The sequence below is a fragment of the Leptonychotes weddellii genome, chromosome 7 (genome assembly GCF_054177405.1).
Source record: "Leptonychotes weddellii isolate Sample4059 chromosome 7, ASM5417740v2, whole genome shotgun sequence".
Taxonomy (NCBI): domain Eukaryota; kingdom Metazoa; phylum Chordata; class Mammalia; order Carnivora; family Phocidae; genus Leptonychotes; species Leptonychotes weddellii.
Window position 1 is genome coordinate 108890179 of NC_138375.1, and position 18439 is coordinate 108908617.

At 44.8% G+C, this 18439-nt stretch overlaps 1 protein-coding gene and 1 non-coding gene across 9 annotated transcripts in view; both read left to right on the top strand.

Annotated features, from left to right (window-relative positions):
* FGF1 (fibroblast growth factor 1) overlaps positions 1-18439 on the top strand; it is a 101361-nt gene that overhangs the window by 41769 nt on the left and 41153 nt on the right. The window contains exon 1 of one of the 8 annotated variants that reach the window (XM_081826933.1): positions 9060-9499. The exons of the other annotated variants lie outside the window; for them this stretch is intronic. The gene's annotated coding sequence lies outside the window, so the exon portion shown is untranslated. Of the gene's footprint in view, positions 1-9059; positions 9500-18439 lie in introns of those variants that run through there. 8 annotated transcript variants of the gene reach the window in all.
* On the top strand, positions 10676-10802 carry LOC115945008 (small nucleolar RNA SNORA36 family). The gene has a single exon (XR_004079489.1). It is a non-coding gene; the product is annotated as a small nucleolar RNA SNORA36 family (small nucleolar RNA).

Below are 18439 nucleotides of genomic sequence, written 5' to 3' on the forward strand. Positions count from 1 at the left end.
GGACAGACGATCTGTCCAGTCATTCGGTGAGTCACAGCAGGATGGACAGGAGCAGGGACAAAAGTCCTTAATGCTCCGACTGGCAGGTCAGGTAGCGAGGGCACTCTGGCTCCCCAGCATTATCTGTCATCTGTTAAGATGCCCTGGTGCCTCATTTCTCAATCTGCGAGTGAAGATCAATGAGACCCACATTCTCAAAGCAGCGCCCTCAAACGCGGAAATTGTATTTTCTGGTATAGCGGGCAGACCCAAGTTTCTCTCACCTCTCATTACCTCTCAGCCCTGGCTGACTGCTGCCGTCTCTCCCAGAGAAGGCCACTGCGCCTGTGATCCAGGATATCCTGGCTGGGAAGCTGGGAAGCACAGACACCACATCTGGCCTAGGCCCACATCGCTCACCCTATCTGAGGGGCCGCTGCCTTTCACTTGGGCTACTGCACCTGTTCCCTGCTTCTGCCTCACCTCCCCGACTTCTCCACTAAGCCCCCAGAGTGATGTTTTTAAAAAGCTAATCTGATCATGTCACACCCCAGCCCGCACTGCTCAGTGGTTTTCCACAGTCCTTCAGAGAGAAGTCTCCAGGGCTCTGCATGGCCTGATCCTACCATCTCCAGCCACAGCCATCTCTCCTCATCCACAGCAGGCTATTTTCTCCCCAAGTGAAACATGCTCTTCCTGCACTCAGGACCTTTGCACAAGCTCTTCCTGCTACCTTCTTGTCCCTACTCACTAGGAATATAAATTCTACTTCTTCTAGGAAGTCTTCCCATCTCAGGCTCTGTAGGTCACCTATTATCTAACTTCCATGGTACCCTGGACTTCACTGCAACACTCAGTTCACTGGGAATCCCTTTTATGGTGGGCCTTCCCCACTCGAATGCAAACTTCAGGAGGTCCTCGTTGTGTCTGCCTTATTCCCCACTATATTCCTCATGTCTGGCACAGCAGAAGCTCATCAAGTGAATAAATGAGGACTCCAATCTTGGAACTCTCGGGAAACACTGGACCAATTAAAATAGGAGGCAGAGAGAAACGGAAACAAAACAGAACCTCATTACTGCTAAGCTAAATGACTCCCCTGCCCCCCTCCCCGGAAGCCTGATTTCATCTTATCATGGGCGTGTATATTGTGACTAGGCCTCAGTTCATTCTTCAGAACTGGTTTCTGGTTCGGATTGGAGACATATGGGCCTCGCCACCATGTGCCACCATGGTCAGTAGCCGGGGCTCTGTGACAATCCAAATCAAGTCAAGATGCACTGCCTGTGGCCTGTGCCCTCCGCTGCAGAGACAAACAGCCCTCCTGTCCCAGCCTCACACAGCAGAACAAGGCCAGAAGGACCTGGAGCCTTCACTCGTTTTGTCTTACCTTCTGTCTTATTTTCTTCCCCCCAACAAGGACAAACAATAATTCAGTAAAGGAAATATGAGTAATGGAAAGAAAGAGAAAAAAATAAACATATCAAAATGGGCAGTGTCCCTTGGGCCACTGCTTTTAAAGAAAACAAGGAGAGTCGATTTGGAGATATTTCAGTAACTTTGGAGAAAAAAGGAGAAAAATAATCAAGCTGGCCTCTCCCTTTCTAGGCTGGATTCCTTCTCTCTCTCTTGATGTGGAAAGAAAGGATTTCTCAGGCCAGGGGTTGTCACTCTGGCATGCATCAGAATCCCGTGGGGAGATGTGTTGAGCTTGCAGGGGCCAGCCCCAACTCAGGTCCAGTGAATGAAAACCCCTGGGGGAGGGGCCCTCACAGGATCACCCCTCCACCCCTGCAGGGAGGGCCCTCTCCGAGGAACAAAGCTCAGGAGGCAAAGGCAGAGTTATGCCCTGTGCCCACTGACGTAAGGTACAGCTCAGGTAAGGAACACAGATGTGCTCCTGGGGTCCCCAGAGTCAGGTACTGAAAAGCTTGTTCAGGGGCGCCTGAGTGGCTCAGTCGTTAAGCGTCTGCCTTCGGCTCAGGTCATGATCCCGGGGTCCTGGGATTGAGCCCCGCATCGGGCTCCCTGCTCGGCGGGAAGCCTGCTTCTCCCTCTCCCACTCCCTCTGCTTGTGTTCCCTCTCTTGCTATGTCTCTGTCAAATAAATAAATAAAATCTTTAAAAAAAAAAAAGAAAGAAAGAAAAGCTTGTTCAAAGTAAATGGAAAAGGCCTAAGAAAATCAAAAGAATTAGTGCAAAACATACAGCTTTATGAAACAATGAGCAATCAACCTGTGGACCCCTGGTGAGTCTTACCCTGTTTTGGTTAAAAACTCAGCAGAGGCTTTGTTACCTGAATCTCAGGAGTTGTGAAAAGAAAGCAAAGTCCTCTAAGCAAAGCAACCACTTCTCTCCGCTATGGAAGGGTGGAGTCGGAGTGCCTTAGAGAAAGCCAAACAGCCTTTACAGTGCGTCCCTCCCATGGCAGGAAAGGATGAGGGGAGCAGGGGACAACACAGCCCAAACCCAGGAGGGAGGCTGGTTCTTTTGCGAATTCCCAAACTATGAAAGACAGTCATGATCCCATTTGTGGTGAGCTCATCACTTGCTAGGTACCACGCGCTATTTGCTTTCCATGCTCTTACCAAATGTGATCTTTACAACAACCCTGTGAGTAGGTACCGTTCACGCGAGGAAACCGATTCAGAGAGCATGAGCGACTCGCCTGCAGTCACACATCTATCTATAAAGGGGCGAGTCGGAGATAATATCCGTCAGTCTGAATCACAGTGAGTTCTTAACTTGTATCTTGGCTGTCTCTTATTTTAAAGACAAGGACAGACACCATTTGGAATGTGACATGAGCAAGAATTCTCAGTTGTCTGCCATTTTTATTTGGCTGGGCCAAGCCTCACCTCAACCTGGGAGATGAACCAGGTTCTTATTTCAGTAAGTGTTACTGACGGCCTTCAATACATTGTGCTCTGCGGCAGGTACAAAAGCCCCAGATTTAATAAGTGGGAGATGAGGTCCCCCTTGCAAGAATTTACTGTAAACTTACAAATTTACAGCGTATTAAAGAGACAGACATAAAACACTGACAGGTAGTTTTACCAGAGGTCTGGGAATTGCTGCATCATACAGAGTCACTGATGCCTGGAGATTTAGAGAGGAGGTGAGCTTTGAACAGAGGTCAGGACTGGTTTGTCAGAGCTGAGAGGTAAGGGTGGTGCAGCAAAGGACGAAAGCAGCCAAGTGTCAGTCAAAAGACAACTCTGCCTCAGGCCATTCTGCTCCCCCTTAGTCCGGGCCCAGCGGAGTCTGGCAAGTTCCCAAGCTCACGCTGGAAAAGCAACCCTTGGCTTGGGTCACGTGTCCAGTAAATGCCTGCAGTGAAATCCCAAGAAGGGTGCTATGCATCCTCAGAGCACCTTGAGGCAAGGGGAGCAAGGCTCTCATTTTATGAGGTGACTTTGAAACCAAAGTCAGCAGGTCCAAAACTTTCCAAATAATTTCTCCTCTACCTTGAAGAGCAGACATATAAATCAGAAAGGAAGTACATGTAAGCCAAGGAGTAAAAATGGAAATTAAACCCATGATAGGTAGAAACTTTCAGAATATTTTGAGTAAAAACCTTAACAATATGCACGTGCTTTCCCCCGCAATTCCACGTCCATAAATCCTCCCAGGGGGAGGGGAGGGTGCAAGGCATGGGGTGCAAGGATGACTATAGCAGTTTTGTTTATAATAGTGACAAACAGTACACAACCAAGTGTCCAACAAGAGAAGATTAGCTCACAGAGTTCAGCATGTCCACAAAACAGAATCCTATAATCCTCTGTAGCCATTGCAAATGGAGATGTAGATTTATGTTTATTAATGAGGGAAACAGTCCTAATGTATTTAGTCAAGTCTGGTTATAAATAAGCAGATTATAAAACTATACATATATATATATTTTTTTTACAAAATGGAATCATGTGATTCTACTTTCTCCAGACCAATCCTGAATCAATTGAATAGAATTGAAATCATATGGAATAAACTCTCTGATCACAGTGTAATTAACCTAGATATCAAAAACCATAAGATAACTAGGAAAACTGCAAATATTTTCAATTAAACAACACACTTTGAAATAATCCATCAAAAGAAAATGTATAGGGTAAGGAGAATTTATAGAGTAATTTAAACTGAACAATATAACAAAATATAGCATATGAAAATTTGGGGAGGCAACTAAAACAATTATTAAAGGGAAACTTTTACCTTTAGCTGCTCATATTAAAAAAAAATTTAAGGTCTAATGTTAATGACCCAATGTTCTGCATGAAAATAAATAAATAGGGGCACCTGGGTGGCTTAGTCATTTAAGTGGCTGCCTTTGGCTCAGGTCATGATCTCAGTCCTGGGATTGGGTCCCCAGCGGGGAGCCTGCCTCTCCCTCTCCCTCTGCCTGCCACTCCCCCTGCTTGTGTGTGCTCTCTCTGACAAATAAATAAATAAAATCTTTAAAAATATATTAAAATTAATTAATTAGTTAATTAATTAATAAAAGGGCAAAGTAAAGCAAAAGTAAGCCAAAATAAGAAAAATGAAAAATAAAGATAGCAACAAAATAGAAATCAGGCAAACAATGCAGAAATCTAAGAAAGCAGAAAGCTGTCTTTCTGTTTCAGAAAATCTGAGATATTCCTATATATAAGACCCTGTATAAAAGGCTTATATCTCTATGAATAGACATGTTAACAGAAGTTATCTTTGGCTGATAGGATCGGGGACAATCTTTAAAGACTTCTTATTGACGTTCATCTGTATTTTCTTTTTTTTTTTTTTCTATCCTTCTTTTATATTTGAGGGCTCCTAAGGGGACTGACATCCTCTGCTTATTTGCTGAAAAGCAACAGACCCTACCTATTAACCCTTTGTTTCCCAAAGGAGGGGCATGGGCCCCTGATGATACAGAAGTTCTGAGTGGTATGAAGATATCTTTCAATCACACTGCAGAGAAAAAGGGGGCCCCCTTTGAAGTTTCCTTCAGTTATTATGACTGTATGCAAGGAGACAGCTTTGGTCTGGTGCAACTATGTTTTCGAATGCTTTCCTCTCTTTGCGAGCAAAAGGGCTGCAGGGGCAGGAAGCAACACCTAAGCAGAAGCTAACCACAGCTGCCCTTCACTGTGTTTATCCCAAGGACTGCCTTCTGTTCATGGGATGCTTTTGCATTAATACTCGAGACAGATAGCTTCCTTCAAACAAGGAAATGCAATTGAAGTAAAACCACGCATCAGTAGTTTAAACAGAACTCACAAATAAGGAATTTGGTCAGGGCATAGCAATCAAAATGATGAAGCTAGCACACCTCTGCTGCAGTCCCAAGGAAAGCGGTGTGAAGCTCTGGGGAGGAAGAAACTGCCCCTGAAGAGTATCAGTGTGCACTGGCCTGTCCCCATGGGTCCCTCAGGCCTTGATTCCTGTCTATCGTGTCACTGAGGTATCAAAACAACAGCACGGAAATAGTAAATGTGCAATTTGCTCAGGTGATGGCCCAGGCAGTAGGAAGACCATTTCAGAACAGGATTCCAAGTCCAGATAAATCCTGCTGGGAGGATGATTGATGTGGGAGGTTTCTAAGAGCAGATAACATTTCTTTGCAATGTTTGCCCGGAGGAAAGAGGCCCTTCCGCAGGAAGAAGGTCAAGGCCGGTCTATTTTTATAAAAGCATTTCAAGTGGTTTAGTGGACTTATTTCCTGTGGTTCCCAGGAATCCTGCAGCAGGCTCCCAGGAGGATGTTGGTGATAGGGAGCAGAGACTTGATGAGTGACAATCAATAATTATCTCTATATTTGCTTCACTTTTTCCAATAAAAATAATCTAGGGGAAAAACACTTGCTCTAGAAGAGCAAAGTTCACAACAACAAAGGGCAGAATGGGACATGAAAGTCCCTTAGTATGCGGCAGAGTCCCCAGGTCAAGATTTTGCAAGCTGAAGATTGATTTATTCACTCATTCCTTTTTACTCAACAAATAATCCAGCATCCCTTCTGTGCCAGGCACTGTTTATGGGCTGGGAAGAAGATGGTAAATAAACATGGCTTCTGCCCTCCAGGAGCTTACAGTTTACTGGGCGAGGAAGAGATCAGACAGGTCACCACATGGAAAGATACATACTTAATCACAAATGGCAGGAAGCATTGGGAAGGAAAGAACAGGAGGTACAAAAGAGACTAATGGAGGTGGGGGTGGGGGCAGAACTTAGATTGGGAGGTCAGGGAAGACCTTTGAGGAGGTGGCTTCCGCTGCCATTGAAGAGTGAGCAGGAGCCAGCCAGGGGAAAGTGCTAGAAAGTGAACAATGTGTATGAAGGCAGCCATGTGGAAGAGACCACACTAGACTCAAGGATCCAAGAGAAGATAGGAGTGGAGGAGTGACTGGAATATAGTGGGCAAAGGGAGGGAGTGGTGGGAGGTCAGACCAGACCATCCAAGATCTTGCAGGCCATGGTAAGGATTCAGATTTTACTTTATGGAAATGAGAAGCTACAGAAGGTTACAAGCTAGGGGTTGATGTACGTTTCCAAAGATCCTTCTGACTCTGTATAAAAATGGTGGGGGTCCATGGACAAGAGAGGAGGCTATTTTAGAAGTTAAGAAGTGGACTGGACTGGGCGTTGACAGTAGGTACTAAGTACATAAATTTGATAGCTCTTAACTTGACCATAAGAGATTAGGAATTCTACTAGCATATGGAGCTGGGACTAAGGTGAGGCAAGGGAGGTACTTGCTTTGGGCACAAAATTTACTCAGAAACCAAGATAAATGATACTTTAGTGCAATATATTTTTTAAGTTTATTTATTTATTTAAGTAATCTCTACACCTAATGTGGGGCTCAAAGTCATGACCCCAAGATCAAGAGTCGCATGCTCCTCCAACTGAGCCAGCTGGACACCCCTTTAGTGCAATATTTAAAAAAAATCAAATTTAGGGCAAAACAATCCTTGATGAACAAAATATCAAATTTCTTTTAAAAAAGACAGGATCAGCAACAGTGCTGTGCCAAGCTACATAAGGAGCCTGAGGCAAAAGGAAAACGTCTGTAATATTGTCTGTATTTAAAATTTTGATTTTTTGTTCATTTCCTCACTCTTGTTCTGGCTAGCTGACCTTCCCCACTGTAAACCAAGAGGTCACCATGTCATTTTCTGCTCTTAAAATAGATACTACGCAAAGAAAACTAACGACAAAAATCATCACAAGCCCCCTGGTGGTACAGATGCTCTTCTTTTTCCTGATTCTGGAGACTCTGAGATAGAAAGTGCATCATAGTTGCTCCATAAATATTTCTGATAATGTTAATGGCTAACATCTATCAGGCTCTTCACATGTCAGGAACTTTGCCAGAAACTGGTAAATACAACAATCTAATTTTATCCTCACACCAATCCTGTGAGGTAGGTATAGCATTATCCCTGTTTTACCATGGTTGGCATATACTTGGTTAGCACTTAGTGAATACAGGAAGACAGAAAGGGTGTACAGATCAAAGGGAAAATGAGAGAAAAGAAAGTGACGGGCCTCATACTATTCCTTAAAAGTCCTATCTGGATAACCAGTGATTCCAACTCCCTTGCCAAACACTCTTCTCTGACAAACACTAATTACCACACTTAAATGGACCTGTACAGAAAGGACTATTTTTGGTAAGTTAGGTGTTTTAAACCAAACAGCTTTTCTAAGAACATATTTCTTGAATTCATTCATTCCCAAATATTTACTGAGCAATCTGTATGCAACAGGCACACATCTAGGTGCTGTCATGTGTGAGCAAATCAAACCTGAATGTGGGTCCTCGTGAGACTTATAATCCACAGTGTGTGCGTGTGCGTGTGTGTGCTGAGAGTTGTGTTGGCATGAGACAGTCAATAACTAGGAAGCAAACACATATATAAGATCATAAATTATCATAAGTATTATAGAAGTATAGACAGGGAAGTGAGGGGAGCTACCCTATATATGGTGGGCCCGACGCAATTAGACTCAGGGAGGCAGGTATCCTGCTTCCCATAATACTTATGTTGCTGAAAATGCTGTGTGAAGAATTTTTGCAAATCAAATCAACCAAACTCCCTTCACAGAGTGTGAAACTTTACAAACTAATGACTTATTCCTATCGAGGACAGTTTCAAAAAGCAACACCATTTACCTCTTTTCTACCCAAACACATCTATGGAAAAGGTCTTCCCACCACTGAAGGGTCAAGAATACAATACTGGAAAACATTGGAAAATGTTCTGCCTTCTGTCTGCCCCACCCCCGTGGGCCCATCTAAATGTCTAGATTTATGGAATTCCCGAGGAGCCCCATGAACCCGCCAACACCAAGGAGGAACCAAGGAATGTAGGACCTTTGAAAGCCAGCAGAAATTATGCACAAAATGATGGCAGCCTAGCGAAGTAAGGAGAAGTCCCTCTGACGTTTCTTTTTCCCTCCTGTTGCCTAATCTACTTTCAAAGGCCAATAATGTAGAAATTCTCCATTTTTCAAACAACCCCACCCAACAGAATAGCACTTTGATCTCGAAAGCATGAGAAAGGAGCAGTGGATGGTGCAGGGTATAAATGGCTTTGAAAGGTCAGTCAGAAAAAAGAAATAAACAAGGAGAGGAACCATGAGGAGTTGAAGGAATGAAAGCAAACCATGCTTTGAACTACCTGCCAACTTGAAAGCAAACTCCCCTGAGAGGCCACGGATGACAGATGAGCGTATTATCAAGGTTACTGGTACCTACCTATGCTTGCAAGGTGCAACCCGCACCTTCCTGGTGATGCTAGACACCGGGGGCAGGTTTATCTTAGTTTACCCTCTTGAATACAAGATTTCAACACACTTCCAAGCTCTTTCATCCCTTATCAAACACCAGTCCTTGCCCGGGGCCTTCGGTGATACTCTCTTACTTCATCTTCTTTCCATAAAACCCACCTGGTTCCTGCCAACAGCTGGGTTGTGGATAGGGCTGCACGTGGAATACCAATGATATGCTCACAGGACCACGGGAGCCACTGGGCCTGCTGAAACAGGGCAAAATGTGAGGATGGGAGAATGGTCCCTTTTGGACTTTCTGTGTGGGATCAAAGAGAGCTGGCAAGTGAAAGGAACCTCTAAAAATAGCCAAAGTCCTTAAAAAGAAATCATGCAAAGGGAAACAAGGTTTATACTGTCCTAATGTAGGCTCTGCAAAAACTAAGGCCTGGCAGGCTGACGCTGGGACAGCTTATTATTTTCTTCCGGCCCTTTGGTGGAGACACCCACTGGGTCCCTTTGCAAATCCCGGGCCCTGCTCCCCTGCCTGCTTCCTGCATAGCGCTAGAAGCCTCTGCAGGAATGTAGCTCTGCTGGGGCACAGCTGGGGCCTCCATGGCCCACTTTCAAGATCCAGAATAGACTCTGACATGTGAAATGAGCTCCACAGGGTTTACAATCCTCCTTCGTATCCAAGTACCTTAAACACAAAACCTCATGCCGGGATTGCTAACCATTCTTCCAGAGACGCCTGGATATCATGTCTGGCAGAAATGTGAGTTTTGTCCTTTTTACTCTTCAGTGTTTTGAAGGAGCATGGGGCCCGTGGAAATGAGGCTGCCCAACAGAGGGCTGACATAATAAATGGATGTCTTAGGGCTCAGGGTTTTGTTCTTGGCTAAGCTGCAGATTTGCTTTGATAAGCTGTTCAGCCTCTCTGTGTCACACTTCTCTTGGCTAGAGAAAAAGAGAAAGGGCTCATCTATCCCACGTCATAGGAGGAATAGAAAATACAAAATGATTATCAAGTATCTCATGTAGTATCTAAACACAACAGGCATCCAGAGATGCCTGCTAACTCATGCAAAATGCTTTGTGAAACTCCAAGTGCCATAAAAAGGTAAATAACCAATGCTGTAAACCATAGGCTCTTTTTTTTTTTTTTTAAACCATAGGCTCTTATTAACAACCATAACAACACCTTTTATTTCCTAGGCACTAACTACATGTGAGGCCCTTCCCAGGCCTGCCTTGCTCTATTCCTCCCTCACAACACCGATACGAGATCAGTATGCTTAATAGCTTCATTTTACAGATGAGGCAGCTGAGGATCAGAAAGGTTAATGACTTGCCCAGTTATGCAAATAGTTAATGACACAGCAGAAACCAAACCCAGGTCTATGAGAACTTCCCTTTTTCCTGGCCTTTCCAGCCCAGTCGGAAGTAGGACTATCCACTCATTTCCCCCAGTGGGCTCTGGCCTTAGCCCAGCCCTTTGAAAGCAATGGCAATTGATTCTACTGTGACAAAGGCCAGGAGGGACTTGACTGCCACTGGGTCATCTTGGGGAAGCATCACAGTGACGATCAGAAAAGTGCTGGTGGGGGTATTTATCACACTGAGCTGAGAAAGAGGACCATTCTGTGTCAAGGGAGGAACCTGCAAAGACTCCATTCAATAGACACAAGTATCTGTCAGTGGGGCTGTGTGAGTTATGGGTGCTGGGAGGTCTTGGGGAGTAAACAGAATAGAGAAGCTAAGGATCAGTTATCTAAAGGCCCTTTTGTCTCTTTCCCGTATTTCTTTGGCAGTTAAAATCATGGACTCTGCAGTTAGAAAATGCTATGTTCAGATCTCGGCTCTAACATGGATTTATCTGCGTGACCTTAGACAAACTGTTTAAACTCTCCAAGCCTTGGTGTCCTTCACTGCAAACTGGGGATAAAAAAAGCAATGCCTTGAGTTCAGTTCAGGGCAGCCTCCTTATTCAATTAATTAAACTTTGGGACATGACCAGGCTAGGGTAGATGATTACATAGAAAATATTATTCTATTCATTTATCTCTCAGCCGAAAGAAAGATAGAAACAAAGAAAGAAACAAACAAAGAAACAAAGAAAGAAACAAAGAAACAAAGAAGGGAGGGAGGGAGGAAGGGAGGGAGGGAAGGAGGGAGGGAGGGAGGAAGGAAGGAAGGAAGGAAGGAAAGGGAAAAGCAATGCCTACCCCACAGAACTTCTCTGAGGATTAATTAGAATAATGTATGTAAAGCACTTAGGACAGTACCTGGTACATAGTATATGTTCAAGAGAACGTCACTACTTTATGATTTATGAACCTATTTGATTATTTATGGGTATGTCCAGAATAGGCTATTGGGAAACATACGGTAGGGCAAGCCCTCAGCATTTCCAGAGATAACAAACACATACTTCAAAAGACTGAGCTTGGAGAAGCCAAATTTTGTAGGTCAGGAGGGAAGAACAAAAAACACCTAGCAAGCAGACCATCTTCCTACGAGTTGGAAGGTCTGCTGTCTTGGAGAAAGGAATGTCCTTGTGGGCTGGTTCTGGAGATTGTAACTTGCACAACATTTTCAAAAGAGTTTTGGAGGCACATCAGTGAGAGCAGCCTGGAGAACGGGCCCAGAGCCCCTGCAGAATCACTTTGCATTTGGCTGGAAGCCCAGGGCTCTAAAGCATCAGTCTGTAGAAAGGATACATCCACGTAAGAAGCATGGAGGTCTTCAGGCTGGCCGAGAGCCTACAGGATGCTCCGGACGGAGGGGCACCAGTACCTGGGGCCTGCAGAGCATGCTGCTGTACTGGGGAGTGCGCAGTTTCTCCTCTTGAAGGGTGTTTTCTCTAAGCATCAAAATAATTCCTGACCTCCAAATGAATGATGCTCTATGGGGGTCTGAGTTTTGTGGGTGGATAGCCCCACTGCAGAGAATTAAAGACCCAGAACCCAGGGAACAAATAATGGACACTGGAGGCGATCCCTGGAAATGTGTGCGTCTCTGCTTATGTTTTCCTACTCCTCATAAAGGAGTGCGGAGGCTAACAGTGCGATTGAGCTGTTGGGTGATACAGCCTGACTGGATTTCCAGGCCCTACTTCCTGCCAGCTACATGCGGTCCAAACATCTATGCCCCTTTTACTGGAAGCTCAGCTGGATTGATCTGGTATGGCCAGATTATAACCTCCTTAAAGACAGATACTGTGATTTCTACTACAGGCCCAGAATCCCTTCTCTGAAAAGCCTTGGGATGATATGTTTCTGAGCGGAGACTTTGGGGGATTTTAGACAGGTGGTTTGGTATGCATATTGTATATTATGGAACAACCTCAGTGGGGTCTGGGGCAGTTCCCTGTCATCAGAAACACTGGTGATTCTGTACCAGATTACACAAATATTAATACAAAGGGTGATAAAGACTTTAAATCGTCTCAGGGCAGTTTGGGTCAGGTTTTGCCACAATTTGAGTTATGAAAGAATGTCTAGTTTTCAGAGCTTTTTGCATCTCAGAATGTAGATTAGGGATTTCAGGTCTTTCTTTTCATTTCCGTTTCTTTCTCTTTATTTACTTTTTTAAATTTCCAGAACAGTCTGCCTGTGGCAGGTGCTGAGTAGAAGTGGTTGGCATCTAGAGTGTGACATCTTGATCTCCCTCAAATAATATTTGATCCTGGAAGCCAGGGGATGGTTTATTCTCGGTGACTGGGGGATTCTTGAGGATTAGAAGGATTCTAAATTAAAGAACAGGAGAGAAAGACATTGAACCCACAGGCTCTCTGTCACTCTGGACAGTAACACACAAACCCATGAATACACAGAATGGTGACTAGTACCTGATATTCAGCGCCCAAGTAAACGAGAAGAGGGCATCATGGCACATCAGTGGCAATAATGGTAAGCTTTAACTGATTGCTTAGAAAATGACATTTTTAAAATATTGCTAAAATAGGGGCGCCTGGGTGGCTCAGTCGGTTAAGCGACTGCCTTCAGCTCAGGTCATGATCCTGGAGTCCCGGGATCGAGTCCCGCATCGGGCTCCCTGCTCGGCAGGGAGTCTGCTTCTCCCTCTGACCCTCCTCCCTCTCATGCTCTCTGTCTCTCATTCTCTCTCTTGCAAATAAATAAAATCTTTAAAAAAAAAATATTGCTAAAATATTACTAAATGTTAAACTCAAGTTTGTTCAATGCTAAGTCAATAGCACAGGGGATTGGCAAAACGAAACAACAAGCTACATGGAGAATGATAATCAAGCTAACATCTGTGAATGCTTACAAGTTTTCAAATGCTGGGCTTAGCACTTTATATGCATAATCAATGAACACGGCAATTCTGCGTGGTAGCTAATGGGGCCCCATTCTGCAGATGGGGAAACTGAGGCTCTGTGAGACTGAGTGAGTACTTTGCTAGTGAGTGTCCAGCCAGGACTAAAACTTGAGTCTAGTAGTATGCTGGTAAACCAGCTATCAGAGAAAAGGAAGGAAAGAAGGAAGGAAGGAAGGAAGGAAGGAAGGAAGGAAGGAAAGAAAAAATTGAAGGAAGAAAGGGAGGTGGGGGAAAAAAAAGAAGAAAAGAGAGAAAAAAGCCCTGATTATAGTATTTTCCAATTTCTGTGCTGTAAATACTCTCACAAGGGTTGATTTCAAGCCCACTAATGATTTACTAACCTGAATATTTAAAAATTGGCTTTCACAAACCAGGAGGAACCACCTCCTGTACATGCGGTCAAGTCCACCCCATGGCCATGTCCACAGTTTGCTGCCAGCTCTGGAGGATGGGATTGCAGTTCACGGAACACAACTGGCCTGGGAGCACCAGACCAAGATGCTAGCCCCGCCAGTCAACCAAGGCCACATTCCTACCTCAGACCTGGTACAGATCCCTGAGCGGGGGAGGAGGGGGAAAAAGACAGAAAAGCACCCTGTCTCCCTTTCTTCAGGCAAACTTTCCTCACCAGAGGGTGTGAGGTGGGTTCCTGCCAACCCGGCACCCCCTGACAGAAATAACAAAACCTAGAGTTCTTTTTAGGCCCTACAGACTTTTTCGCCGTGAGGTAAAGAAGTGAGGTAAAGACTCGAGACTAAAAGATCTGATCCTTTTTTGAGATCTTTCAATTCCCAAATATTGCCTTCAAAGAAGTAAGGAGGTATCTTCTACAAGATGGGGAAAAATGTTTGGGTCTGCTTTTAACCAAGGGTAGGGTATTCCAGCCTAATTTGAACTCACTTAGAATAACGTTTAGGGTCTTGGTTTAGCCTCTCTGTTAATACCTGTAGGACCCCACCTTCTAATTAGGTCTTCTGATAACATGTTTCCACTAGAGGCTCCTAAGAAGGGACCGGCCTGGTATTCAATCCACAAATATGCCGAGAGCAATGATTATGTGCAGGCATTTGCTAATAAATGCAGGGCCTAGAAAAAGAGGCATAGCTTTTGTTCCGGAGCTTCTGAGACTAGTGAAGGAGACAGTCAGGTAACCTTAGTTAAATTATATTCATTTACTCATTAAACAAATATTTATCAAGGGCCCATTAGATGCCAGGCATTTTGCCAGGCACTAATGGTGAGTAAGACAGATTGGTTTGTACTGTTATGGAGCTGACAGTCCAGTCATAAAGGGAGACATTAATTAAATAATCACAAGAATGAATGTGTAATTAAAAAATGAAGTAAGAGCTCCGAGGAAATGTTAGATGGTTCTACGAGAACGAGAGGAACCTGACCCAGTTAAAGAAAGTCAGCAAAGGCTTCCTTGAGGAATTGGCAATTGAACTAGGACTTGAACAAAACGTAGGCGTTCATGCAGGCGAGTGGGGTGGAAGGAAAGAGAGGAATCGTGCTCTAGAGAGAGGGGACCGTGTGGGCCAAGATCCCAGGGTGAACAGGGGCACAGGGGTTTCAGGGAAATGGAAGGCCAGTGTGGGGAAAGAGCATGGTGGGTGATGAGGCAGGAGATAAGCCAAAGCTGGTCCTCCGAGCCCTGCAGGCCCTATTAAGGCCTTAGAACTTTTTTAAAAAAGCAAAAGGGAACTTGTAATTACGTTTTGTAATTGAAGTGTAGTTGACATACAATAGTATATTAGTTTTAGGTGTACAACATAGTGACTCGACACTCATATACATTATGAGACAACAGGGATAAGGCCTTAGTCTTTCCCCCAAGCAGTGGGAAACCACTGGATGCTTTCAGTGGGAGACATACATGGCAATCATACAGCCAGGGCTTCCGTAGGGTAAATGTGCTACCAGAGGGGCATATAGGGAATCAACTAAAATCTAAACTGGTGTGTGTGGTGTGGAGGGAGAGGAGGGGGTTAGGGCTGGGGGATGTGTCCACATCGACCTTCTGGAGGAGGACATATCTGAGATGAATCTTTGAAGGGAGAGAATGACCTAGCCCGGCCACAGTGGAAGGTGGAGGGAGGGAGAGAGGATGCTTCTGGGTGAGTGTGAGGGTGTGGGGGGACTATAGGAAGAAGAGGCCAGCAAGAGAAAAGGCAACAGAACTTATAAATTTCCATTATACTTAATGCCTGATTTCATGTAGTTAATGGATTCATTTATTAGAACAATTTGTGGAAATCCCCAAGGGCCCATGAAGGCTGGGCTTAATGGTTTTATCATGTCATAGACTTCTTTACTCCTCTCCTTTAACGAATCCTGAGTAGGCAAGGAACTTAGAACTAACTACTGCTTAAAATATAGGTAAATTGTAAATAGAGCCCCCAAAGAATAAGGGCTTTTTGTGCCTCTGGGGTTTCCTTCAGCAACAAAAAGGGATTCCATCTTTTGTATGTTTCAGCTGATTCATAAATCCCACTGCCACAGTCTATCAGCTTCATGTTGACTCAAGGCTGATTTTCAGGAGTCGACATGTTCTCCTCAGGTTTCCAGCTATGGATGTGAACTGCAGGGCGGTGAGAGCGATCTGAAGTCAGTACAGCCACCCCCCATTACTGTCCCTCTTACTGTGGGGAGCAGAGAGAGAGCACAGTCGTGGCTTTATAACTGTGGGGTGCACTGTGGTCGGGAGGAGAGGGACACCTGAGGACCTGCTGGCCTCTGGCCGAGATCTCCACAGGGATGAAGCCCAGGCTGTCAGGCTTAGACACACATAAGAATGTAAGCATTAGGACAATCCTGGGCCAGACCTGGAGCCTCCAACCTCAGGAGCCTTCTGGTCTATCTGGTCCCCCTTCGTACCAAGGGGATAGAAGCAAGAATGCAAATGGATAGAGCCAAATTCATACCCAGCACTTAGAAAACGACTCAACGGAGACTCCCCGCTGGTGCTAGATCTAGAAGGGAAGCCATCCTTGATGCCCACACAGTCAGGGGCACACAGGGACCTCCACTTGAGGAAACCCAGGGACAATGACAAACAAAATCCTGTCCACCAAAGACTGGCAATACAAATGGCTATTTGTACAGTTAAATGGCAACCACCAGTATATAATTATCGTCTCCTGTACCAAATGAAGTATACAACTTAGCAAGTCCTTGGGGGAAAAAAACCAAAAAATATTTATTATCTCTTGGCTGTACTTTAAGGCACAGGGATCTGATCACTGTTGCATGTTAATGGAGAGGTGATAGGTGAAGATGCCCAAGTTTGGAAGAGCTAAACTGCTTTACATCAGAAGGAGATCCAGAAGCAAATGGAGGGAGGAAATGGAATGAGAGAGAGATTGAGAGGTTGGGTGAAAAAGGGCTGAGCAGAAAGACAGAAAGAGAGACCGTGAAAGGAAAAGGTGGGCCCACAGACGTAGAGGCTTGTGGATGAACAAGAAGGGTTTGGAAGAGAGAGTGTGGATTTGGGAAAGAAATGCAATGTGCTCCACAAGGTGAAGTCTGCGGATATAAATAACATTTTTTATCTGTTACTACATTATCTGAAAAGAGCTGGATAGAGTTTCACCATATGTGAAGGGGATGTTTGGGATGGCCTGACTTTAAATATAGTTTATGTAGCATATCCAAAATGCTCTTTGGGGGTCACTGGAGGGACTGCAAAGCATAGCTGAAACCGGGGACTGTGACTGGCCCGTGTGACTGCGGATTGGAAGACATGAACCACAGACATTAAAATACCTGGAGCAAAAGAAACAAAGAGAGGCTTCCAGCATGAACCCTAATTCCAGGAAAATTACTCAAATTGTTTTGATTTACGATGGAATTGCTTTCCATGTGAGCAGCTCTATGAGGCCACCCTGGAGATGGATGGATGGATGGATGGATGGATGGATGGATGGATGGATGGTTAATGCAGGGCATGCAGGAGGCTAGCAGACCTTCCGTGAAGCACACAGTGCTCCCTAGAGCCTGGCGCTGTGGGGTCTCTTGGGGAATGAGGACATGCCTGGAGTCTCGCTTCAAGGTTGACATGGGGATAAAAGTTGGTGAAAGCCAACATCTGGGTCACAAATGAATAACTTAATGAATAACAAGCTCATGGGGGCAGATGTCTGTGCCAGACAAGAGGTAAAAATCCCACTTTCGGCAATGATACAGTATCAGTGAAGTCCCTTCACCTTTTCATGGTGTTAAGGCCAAGTGACCGCTTTGTTTCAACACACTCCTTTTGAGGCTCGGCACCACCACCTAGAAGCTGTTGACCTTGGACAGGCCATCGAACATCTGTAAGCTTTGGTGTCATTTTAGAAAAAATGGGGATCATATGAGTGTCTGTCTCAAAGAGTAATAAAGAAGGTCACATGAGCTAACTTGTACTCCAGAACGTGTGAATGATGATCATTATTATTATAATTGATACTATATTGCTATATTTGATAATAATATAATTGCTATTACTGATGATCACCGTGCCCAGCCAGCACCTGATCACTTTTGTAAGGAAGCTCCCACATAGTTTTCTGGCTCTTCTTTGCCTCTTCCCTGCGTATCCCTGTTGTCACCAGCGCATTGTTCTCCTAAGTGGTGGGGCAAGGAGATGTTTTAAAATTCTAATGTTTATTACTTTTGCTTTTTAAAAATTAGCTTTGTGTCACTGATGCATTTGTACATGATGATATAAATCTCTATAGGGTGGGTGTCTACACTATTGGAGGATTATACCATGGAATATGGGGGCTGCTGTGTCAGAATAAATATGTCTCGTTAGAAAATAATGAGGAAGAAGACGGCCTTTGTACAAGGGACAGACCCACCTTCTCTGTGTGATATGAGGGCGTACGGAAAGCTGGGGAAGGATAACTGGCAGACCCTTCATCATGATCTGTCTCATCAAGGTTCCTTTGGTACAGCGTCTGCCCTATAGCACCCTCCGGAACACGTGCCATGTGCTTGTTCCCCGCTCCACTGCTGTTCCTGCCAGCAAACCCTTGACGCATGAACCCTTGGCGGTCCCTACTGTGGGCGGTCTGCAAGGCCTCCATCCCTTTTCCTATGGGTCCCCAACAGTCAGGCTATCCGCGGGGCCGGCAGTCCCCAGCCAAAACAGTGGGAGGATGGAGAGCAAAACCTCAGTGCCGGCCTCTCGGCTTTTGTGGGTTTCAGCCAGGGCCCAGGTGTTATTTTAGTGCAACTCCAGTGTTTAATTTGAGGATGTGTGTGGATCAGAAGGAGGGACCAAAACATTATTTTTTTTTCCCTTGGCCAAGTGATTAAATTTGAAGTTCTAAAAAATGCACAGCCTGGTCCAAAGCTGTGTCCAACTGGGAAGTAAGAAATGTCCTGAAAA